The sequence below is a fragment of the Alligator sinensis genome, unplaced genomic scaffold (genome assembly GCF_000455745.1).
Source record: "Alligator sinensis unplaced genomic scaffold, ASM45574v1 scaffold502_1, whole genome shotgun sequence".
NCBI classification, from domain to species: domain Eukaryota; kingdom Metazoa; phylum Chordata; order Crocodylia; family Alligatoridae; genus Alligator; species Alligator sinensis.
Window position 1 is genome coordinate 149,050 of NW_005841896.1, and position 9,843 is coordinate 158,892.

Below are 9,843 nucleotides of genomic sequence, written 5' to 3' on the forward strand. Positions count from 1 at the left end.
ACGGATGAAAGTGGCCCCGCACCCGCCCTATGCCCAGCTGTGAGCCCCACGTGGGCTGCGAGTACCTGCAGTGCAGGACTCCAGCCATAGGGCAGGCAAGGGGCCACTTTTCCCCATGCTCAGCACCAGCTTCTTCCCTGCTGGCGAGCAGGAGGTCGGGGCTGTGCCCTGCCCCCGCCTGTACCGCAGGGTTGGGGGGCACTGGGTGTGAGCGGGTGGGGAGCCAGTGGGAACACAGGGCCCACACCGGTGTCCCGGGGTCAGTGCCGGTGAGGCTCAGAGCAGGGTGGCAGGAGCATGAGGTCCCAGCTGGCAGAGGCTCTATGGAGCTGGGCCAGCTCCCCGCTCCCTGCTGGTGCAGCCCAGCCCAGCTCCACAGACCCCTGCCAGCCTGTGACCCGCTCTGGGCCCCACTGGTGCTGGCCCTGGGACATTGGTCCCAAGACATTGGGACATTGGTCCCAAGATGGTGACCAGAGGGCGGGGCACCTGTCAAGGGGTGGGGCTATCCATGTGGCTCTTGACAGCCTGCCAAAACTGGGTAAGTGGCCCTCCGCTCAAAATAATTGCCCGCCCTTGCTCTTGGAGTACTCTGGTTACTGAAACAACCAATCAGAGTGCTCCAAGAGCATTATGGACAGGAGGTGGCAGTGGCAAAGTGCCGCCATGATGGCGGGACGGAGCAGGGGAGTGAGGCCAGCACTGCTGGCCTCGTCCCCCCCAGCCCTGCTCCTTGGAGGTGGTGGCAATGTAGGGTGCTGGCAGAGCAGCATGGAGTGGATGGTGGGGCAAGCTTCCCCCACCCCCTGCTCCTGGGAAGTGGTGCGGGGGAGGAGGGGTTAGGGTTAGGGGTTAGCAAGCTTCCCACCCATTCTGTCCCTGCCTTCCCAACCCGGTTATTCTTGATGAGCAATTCACTAGTTTAAATATAACTTACATTTCATTAGTTTAAATTCTAAATTAATTTCCTATGTTATCTGAGGGAAAATTAGCAAGGTATTATGGGACTGTAAGTGTGTGGGATGTTTTGAATGTTGAGTATTTCACAAAAGTTTTGAACATGTGAATTTTGCAGGCATTCACAGGATTTTAGGAAAGTAGGCCTGGAAGGGACCTCTAATCCAGCTCCTTGCTCAAAGCAGAATCTCCCCTGACTAAACCATCCCAGCCAAGTCTACCCTGCTCTTGAAAGTTTCCAAACATGGAGATTTCACAGCTTCTCTAGGTAGCCTGTTCCAATGCCTGACTACTCTCAGTCAGAATATTCCTTCTAGGCTAAGTACAGACAGTCAAAAAGCCCAAGGCTGAATTGATTCAGTCTTTGCAGGTTAGTTTAAACTGCAGAGATTAAACTGAGAAACAACTGGATAGACATTCACTTTTAATTCAGGAAATGCAGCCACATGCCTACAGTGGCTCAGGCCAGAACCTGGTGGGTGCTAGAGAACGGCTCTCTGACATGTAGCCAGCATAGGCTGTGCGTTCACTTCCTCTTCCTGCTGTCCCTGGGATTTGCAGTTCAGAATCACAACAGTAGGACTCTGTAGGGTTACTCATCACTTCTTCTTCCTGCTTCCAGGTGCCTCTGGGATTTGTAAGTCCGCAGTTGCAGCCAATAGTAAGTTTTTAGCAGGGCAGGGTAAGGTGGGGCTTGGCAGTTCTGTGCTTGGGAGGCGGGGGGGTGGGGGGGAGCAAGTTTAACCCCCCACCTCCCTGGCCGCAGACCCCATCCGGGGTTTGCCAGGGGAGGGGGTCCCCACCACTCCCCTCTGCCCCCCAGCCCTTCTCTGCTGGAGCAGACATCACTGCCCAGCCTAGGGCTGGAAAGCAGCTGGGATCCTGGGGGACTGTGATTTAACTTGAACCAGGAAGGGGTCTGGTACAAAAGCTTCATAAACCATAAGCTTCTTCCCTCAAGTACAGAGCTGCCCTGCAAAATCAGTTAAACCTGGTTGAATGTAGTATCAGACTTATCTTAAACCAGTTTTAGCTGTTTTGAAACTGGTTTATGTGCACTAAACTTCTGTTCTGTTATAGGTTTAAACCAATTTCTGATTACTTAAACTGGTTTATGTGTAACTTGTGTCCCTAGCCCAGATCTCCAGCCTAAATGTCCTCTGCTGTATCTTAAGGCTGATGTGCCTAGTCCTGTCCCCTACAACCACAAAGAAAAACCCAAATCCATCCTTTCTGTAATCAACCCTTCAGGTATTTGAAGACTTATCAAATCCCCCCTCAGTCTTCTCTTCTTCAGGCTAAATAACCTTAGTTCTTTCAACCTTTCCTCATAAGTCTTGTCTCCTAAGCCGTTGATTGTCTTTGTTGCCCTGAACTAACTCTTTTCAAACTGTCCACATCTTTCTTGAACTGGGACCAAAACTGGACACAGTACTCTAGGTGAGGCCCCATCAATACTGAATAGAGCAGAAGAATCACTTCCTTTGATTTGCAAGTGACACTCCTGTTAATACAATCCAGGATGCTGTAGGGTTTTTTTGCAACAAGAGAACACCTTTAGCTCAAATTCAGCTTATTGTCCACTGTAACCCCCAGGTCTTTCTCTGCAATACTGCAGTCAAGCTAGTCATTCCCCAGTCTGTATTTGTGCATGCAGTTATTCTGTCCCAAGCGCAGGTCTCATTGCACTGATTCTGGACCATTTCTCCTATCTAGCCAGGTCATTCTGGATCCTAGCCCTACCCTCTGGAGCATTCACAATTCCACCCAACTTGGCGTCATCCACAAATTTGCTAAGTGAGCACTTGATCCCATCATCCAAATCATTAATGATTTTACTAGTTTCAAGATAACCTCCCCACTTTCCCTTTTTTAACCTCAATATGGAATAAAATTCTTCAGTGGAAGAAGGAGAATAAGTTAAATTCATTTGGTTCTGGGATGCAAATATATCCCTGGAGTATAAATACCCTAAATGGGTTTTTTTTTTTGGTAGAGTATAGGAAATGCAGTAGAACTTTTGCTCCATTAGGTTGATGAGTAGTGAACATTCAACTCAAATAGTGAAAACGTAAAAGCAGATAAGATTATTAAAAGTGTCTTTTCAAGCAAAGCAACATAAATAGAACAAAAATATTTTAAATTACTTAGTACTCTTATAAATTAAGGAACCTAAAACACAAATCTAGGGCAATATTCTTATTTGCATCCTTGACTGTCTGTACCAGATTCTTTGGTCTACTATGAATAATTCAGGCACTTCAGGTGGTCTTGCTTTTTTTTTTGTACAGGCCCCACAACAAATACTTCATTTCAGAAAACTAAATTGAAAATGACGATGCAGCATTCTTAATTCAAACACCATGTCTGTTAAATGTTTCACAGCAATATATCAATAAAACATTGTGTTCAACTGATACCTATATATATGTAGTGACCTTTCATTTCAGTCATGGAAAAGCGTGGATTTTGGAGTTTTTAATCAGAGAATTTGCAGTTTTTAAAAATTTTAAGACATTCTTCTTCAGGTGATTCCTGCACCTGCTTTATCTAATTGTGATACTACATGATGGCAAACTAATGAGCATTATCTAGTTTTATTAGAAATGTTTCCTTTTTTTCTCCATTGTATTCTTATTACTTTCTTCATTCTAGGCAGACAAGGTTCCTTGGGTGAATTTGATATCTTTTATTAGACCAACCCAAATAGTCTCCAACTATTTGGGTTGGTCTAATAAAAGATATCAAATTCACCCAAGGAACCTTGTCTGCCTATGTCCTTAGACCAATATGGCTACAACCTACACCCTTTCTTCATTCTAGACATTTGTATAAAACAAACATCCCCATATTTGATAAAGGATCATGGGAGAACTCTGATATGGAAAGTGGCATGTGAAAACTGGTATTTTAAACTGAACATGTAACCCCAGGAAACTATTTGTGAATAAGTGCGGAAGTACAAAAATACATACTAAACTTTAAGAGTTGCATGAACCATTGAGATTAGAGATTTAAAATAGAAGTGCCATTGCAATCTTAATTTGCATATATAATAACAAAATAACTGCTTATTGAATGCATATTAGGGCTGAAATTCACTCATTGTAGAGGTCTAGCACGGAACTATTTCTGCATAAGTACAAAAATTAATTTTTAATTTTGGGTTTTTTTTCAATGAAAAAAATGTACAACTATGTACAACTGTAGTTGAGTACATAGACAGCTCCAGTTGAGTGTTGTAGGAGTCACACATATGGAAGGCAAAATGCAAATGAGATGACTCCATGGGCTCATGAGCTTATACAGTGGAGGAGCAAAATCTGTTGGGATCCTGATTAGGGTTAAAGATTTGAAGGAGTGATTATCCTGCATATAACTGAGAACTGAAACAATCCCTTCATGGTACTCATGCTTTAAATTAAGTTCATTTTATCATGTTTTTCAGTAAAAACACTTTGCCTTATGGTATCTGCACACACAGGCTAGGTACAGACACTCAAAAAGCCCAAGGCTCAATCGATTCAGTCTTTGCAGGTTAGTCTAAACTGCACAGATCAAACTGAAACAGAAGTGAACATGGGCTGATGCCTCCAGAGTCTGGGGGAGCACCCGAAGAAGCTGCCGTTGGCAGCGGGGGCAGAGCTGGTGAGCTCCTGCAGATGTTGGCAGCGGGGGCAGAGCTAGCAAGCATTCACAGATGCCGGCGGAGGCAGTGGGGACAGCCATCATGGGGAGCACATCGAGCACCTGCAGCTGCTGGCGAAAGTCCTGTCAGGGGGGGACATGCCTCCTCCCTATGCCCTCCCTACCAGTCACCTATGGAAGTGAACAGACATTTACCTTTGATTCAGGAAATGCAGCCACATGCCTGCAGTGGCTCAGGCCAGAACCCGGGGGCGGGGCACTACAGCATGGCTCTCTGGCATGTAACCAGCATGGGCTGTGTGTTCACTTCCTCTTCCTGGTGTCCCTGAGGTCTCTGGGATTTGCAGTCCAGAATTACAGGAGTAGGACTCTGCAGGGTTGCTCATCACTTCCGCTTCCTGCTTCCAGGTGCCTCTGGGATTTCTGGTCCACAGTTGCAACCAGTAATAAGTTTGAGTGGGGGAAGGGGTGTTTAACCCCCCTCCCTGGCTCCAGACCCCAGCTAGGGTTTGCTTGAGTTGGGGGGCAGTCCCCTGTGCAGACTGGGCTGCATCCCCAGCTAGGCTTGCCCTGCTACATCCCTTGTCAGCCAGCTCTCACTGCTCCAGCTAGGGAGCAGAGGGGTGGGGCCAGCTGTGCTCTCATGAACAGACAGCACAACTCAGTCCAGGGCTGCAAAGCATGCTGAGATGCTGGGGGACTATAATTTAACCTGAACCAGGAAGGGGTCTGGGACAGACGTTTCATAAACCAGTTTGACCCAAGTCAGTTAAGTCTGATACTACATTCAATCAGGTTTATCTAAAAACAGGTTTCAGCCATTTTGAAAGTGGCTTATGTGCACTGGGCTTCTGTTCTGTTATAGGTTTAAATTACTTTCTGATCACTTACACCAGTTTGTGTGGAACTTCTGTCCCTAGCCACAGGGTTGCCTGGACATTGTATTGGTATGTCACACTGGTCTGCCTCAGTAATTATTCAAGCCATTTTGGTGTAGATTGAAATGCAGGTTTCTCTAAATGCACAAAATGCAATATATTGTAGTCCTGAGGCTGCCAAATGAAAGGCGATAGTCAACAATATTATGTATGTTTCCATGCACTGACAACTTGGACTGGGCTTTCTATGTTATACTTGATATGCACTGACAGCATACACTGAAATGGAGCTAAAGGAATGTGATTATTTCACATTATCAGGCTAATATGATATGATTAAAGCAGCAGAGCGTTATCAATAGAGCTGGGGGAATAACAAAGATTATTCACCAGTGTCTTAAATTGAATGAGATATAGTGCTCTCTGGTTTCTTTTCCCACTCTCCAAACAGAAGTGATAAGCACCTCTTGTTTCAGGGGCACCTGGCTAAACCCCTAGGGACAGAGGTAGGGCTGGAAGCCATGTCCAGCAGAGATCCCTTGAACTCTTACTATGCATTTTCTACTTCAGGAACAGCTTTGTGTTCTGAAAAAAGTATTTTATCTAACCAAGGGCATACAGTAGGTTGTTTAGGCTGGGGAAGATCGCTTGTTGCTTAGTTGTTTATAATTGCTGGCCTCGCTAGAGGAAAAGCTGTATCAACAAAGTTCCGGAGCTGGAAGGGGGGTTACTTGCTGGGCTTGCTACACATTTCATCACATCAGCAGGTTTAACCTGTTACGTAGCTATATAAGGCAGACGCCCACTGGGGTGGGTGTGCTTGCTTTGCGAACGATTGCCAAGCACCACTTTCTGCGCAGGAAATAAAGGTTAAGTTGGATCCTTCACCCCTGTGTGTTTATTGGCACAAGCGCACCGGGCACGAACTCACTGTCCTTTGGGGACAACAGAAGGAATATAAAAAACAAACAACAGCATTACAAAATGGCAAAAAAATTGAATTTGAATGCTTGTAATCATGAGGCCTCCATGAAATGAAATGGGCAGTAAAAGTTATGCACCACGAAGAGCTGTCTCTTTAGTGTACTGTTAGAAAATCACTCTAAGTCTCCACATTAGGAGATGACCATTGTCAATATTGTTGCTTGGATACGACTTTTGGAACACAGGCCCCGCAACCTCTCTGCTGCACCTGCTCCTACTTTGGGATGTTTGTGATAAGGTTTGATCCTGGGTTGCTTTCTCTTCAGTGATCTGAAGTACCAAAGCTTGTTCTTTAACATGATTGCAATATTATTTGCTGTTTTATGAGAGCTTGATTTCTTTAAATGTCACAATTAAAAAGACCTAACCTGTAAGTGATTTGGGATAGGGACTCTGCTATATATTCAGGGATCCTGGTTTTCTCTGATAAAAAAAATTTGCAAATTCTCTGATTAAAAACTCCAAAATCCACACTATTCCATGACTGAAATGAAAGGCCACTACATATATGTAGGTATCAGTTGAACACAATGTTTTATTGATATATTTAGTCAATCAAAATTTAATATAATTTTAAAGCAATTTGGAAGCCTACCAGTGCCTCAATCATTATAATAAAATAAATTCTAAATACCTATACATTTTGGCATTTGATATTGGGTTTTTTATCATAGAAAATCAGAGCCCCCCCCAACCTCTTCACTTACTAGGATGTAGATCCAGCTGTGGCTGTTCCCCTGCCTCACTGCTTTGGGGTACTGAGCAACCCTGATATGCCAGTGCCCTTACCCCCACACTGCCGCCCCCACTGCTGCTGGGTGGGCAGGGGGTGCTTTGGCATGGTGTGGCAGGGTTCACAGTGGTGGCAGTAGCGGCAGCACCAAGTTTCCCTGCCCCACTCTGCCCTGCCATGCTGGGTCCTGCCCACTGGGCTGCAGTGGCCCCAGGGGGAGGGCAGCAGGGAGGGGAGCCTCAAACCTGCAGCGGCCAGGTTGCCCCCACCCTGTGCACAAATCTAGGGCAGACGTTCCCCCCATCCCTTCCCCAGGACTGCATGCAGCAGCTGGGACCCAACTAACACCCCCTCCCCAACGAGCTGCCCATGGCCCCATCCTGCTCCTTACCTGGGCCCTGTGGCCACGCATTCCAACCCTAGGCCCCAAGCCCCATGCACCTCCCTAGCTGTGCAGCAGCCTCAGCCCCAGCTCTAGCTGTGCCCAGCTCCCTCCCTCTCTCCCTATGGGGGCCTCAATCCCACCCTCTTCCCCCCGTCAGACTTTCCTATGGGGAGTTGCTCTCCAGGCTGCCTAGTGGCCATGTACATGTGCACATGGCACCCCCTGCCCTACTACCCTCCTCTCACTCCCTCCAGCCCCTTGCAGGCTGGAGTTCTGCTAGCCTGCAAGCGGAAACCCACCATTTCCCACATTTTTCTCCTTAAAATGAGAAAATCCAGGTTTTACCATATTTTCCCATGCTAAATGGAAAACCTAGATCCACAGTGCCTAGACCAACAGGCACCAATCCCTAAATGGGGCATTCAGATGTCATTGCTACATAAAAGTTGGCAATTCCTTCTTCCCCTGGAGCACATATGGAAAAGAAAAAGGAATGCATAAATGCCAGTGAAGCTTAGAGTGCAGTTGCTTACCTATCCTCAAACTACATGCCATATTGAATTATTACAATTTTTCTTATATATAAAATATCTATTTAGCTTGTAGTAACTATTACAAGAACTAAGAGTTGCTATTGCAAGTACATTTAGTTCTTGTAATAACTTTAGTATTGAATTAAACTTCTCCTGTTCTTTGTTAAAAAGAGGATAGGGTTTAAATTTAGCTACTTCTAAGCAGGTTGATAAGCCTGCTACTTTGCAAGCTGGCTTTGGTTCCCTAAGGAGCACTTCAGCCAGTTCTTTAAATACAAAAACACAGTCCTTGCATGAATCAAACAAACCAGCAAACAGGCAGAAGGAGGAACCCTCTGGCTCTGTACAGTACAGTACAGTGACTCTCTTCTAATGGCAAACTTACTTGGGTTCCCATTCACCTCCTGCCTGTGAACTGCTCCTTTATCCAGTTTGTGAGTTGCTCTTTTTTCTGGGGGTTTTCAGCTACTAGTGGGATGCTTCTTCATTACCTAACCTCCCACAGCTGGGCTTCTTCAATTGGGCTGTCTGCTCCCTATTACAGGGCCAGACCACGTTGTTACAATACACCTTAGGGAGGGAAATGATAGACTACAGCAGGGCTGTCGAACTGTCATCCCACAGGTAGCATGTGGCTTGCATAGGGTTAACTCACAGCCCCATAGCTCCCAGTCCAGGCGCTGTTTCCCTAATCTCTCTCCTGCTGCTGCCACAGGAGTCCTCAGGCTCCTTCTCTCTCCTCCAGCTTCTGCTTTTTGCCCCCACCCTAGGGAAGGTGGCATGACCCACAGACCTAGAAAGCCCACAGCCCCAAGGGCTTGAGGAACCAGGGGTCCTTGTACAGCACAGCGCACACAGTACAGTGGTGAGGCCTACATTGTGTGGTGGGCAGTGGGGCTGTGCCATGTGGTATTCAGCCCATGCATTATGTGGTTTGGGCAGGGGAGGGTGGCTCCTGGCCACTCAGAAGTTGGACAGCCCTGGTCTATAGGACACTAAATATTCACTAGAAGTTGATACCGCTCTATACCAAGAGCTGCACTATTGTCTTGCACTATGTTTGTGAACGGGTTGTAGTTCAAATCACTACAAAGTTCAGCATGCTTCAGCTTTTTCAACAAAGGTGTAATCAAAGTCAAATTATCATGGCCAATCTAGGTGAAACAATCGTGGCCAAACTAACAGATACTTGAAAGCCTATCTGAAATCTTTCATGCAATTAATGTTTACAAGAACAAAGTGATACAGCAGCTTGGATTTATTACTTAATTTAATGTGGTTATTGAAAAGTCAAATGATAAGGAGAAAATTTTGCATGACCATGTTACAAGTTGTCAGTCTTGGAGGTTGCTGCGTAGTGCTGCATTAGCAGTGCAAGTAACATGTGAGAGTTAAAATGTTTCCAGTTCAGGGATTTCTAATCTCTGGTTACTATTTATTGTGCTGGCTTATTGTTTGTATATTCCTTTCATGATCTAACGTGTATTGGCATTTGTATTCTGACGGCTTCAGCTAGGACTGAGGCCTATTGTACTCAGTGATACTCCTTGCCTTGCTAATCTTGCTGAAAACGGATGGGTATATTTAAATTGAGTGGCCTCTCAAGATGCTGCATACTATTAAGAGTTGATAATGTGATGAATGAGGACTATAGCATGTGGTACGCAAACATCTGTGCTCGTTGTACCCCTTGGACCTAGACTCTTGAAGGGCGATAGTTGACTT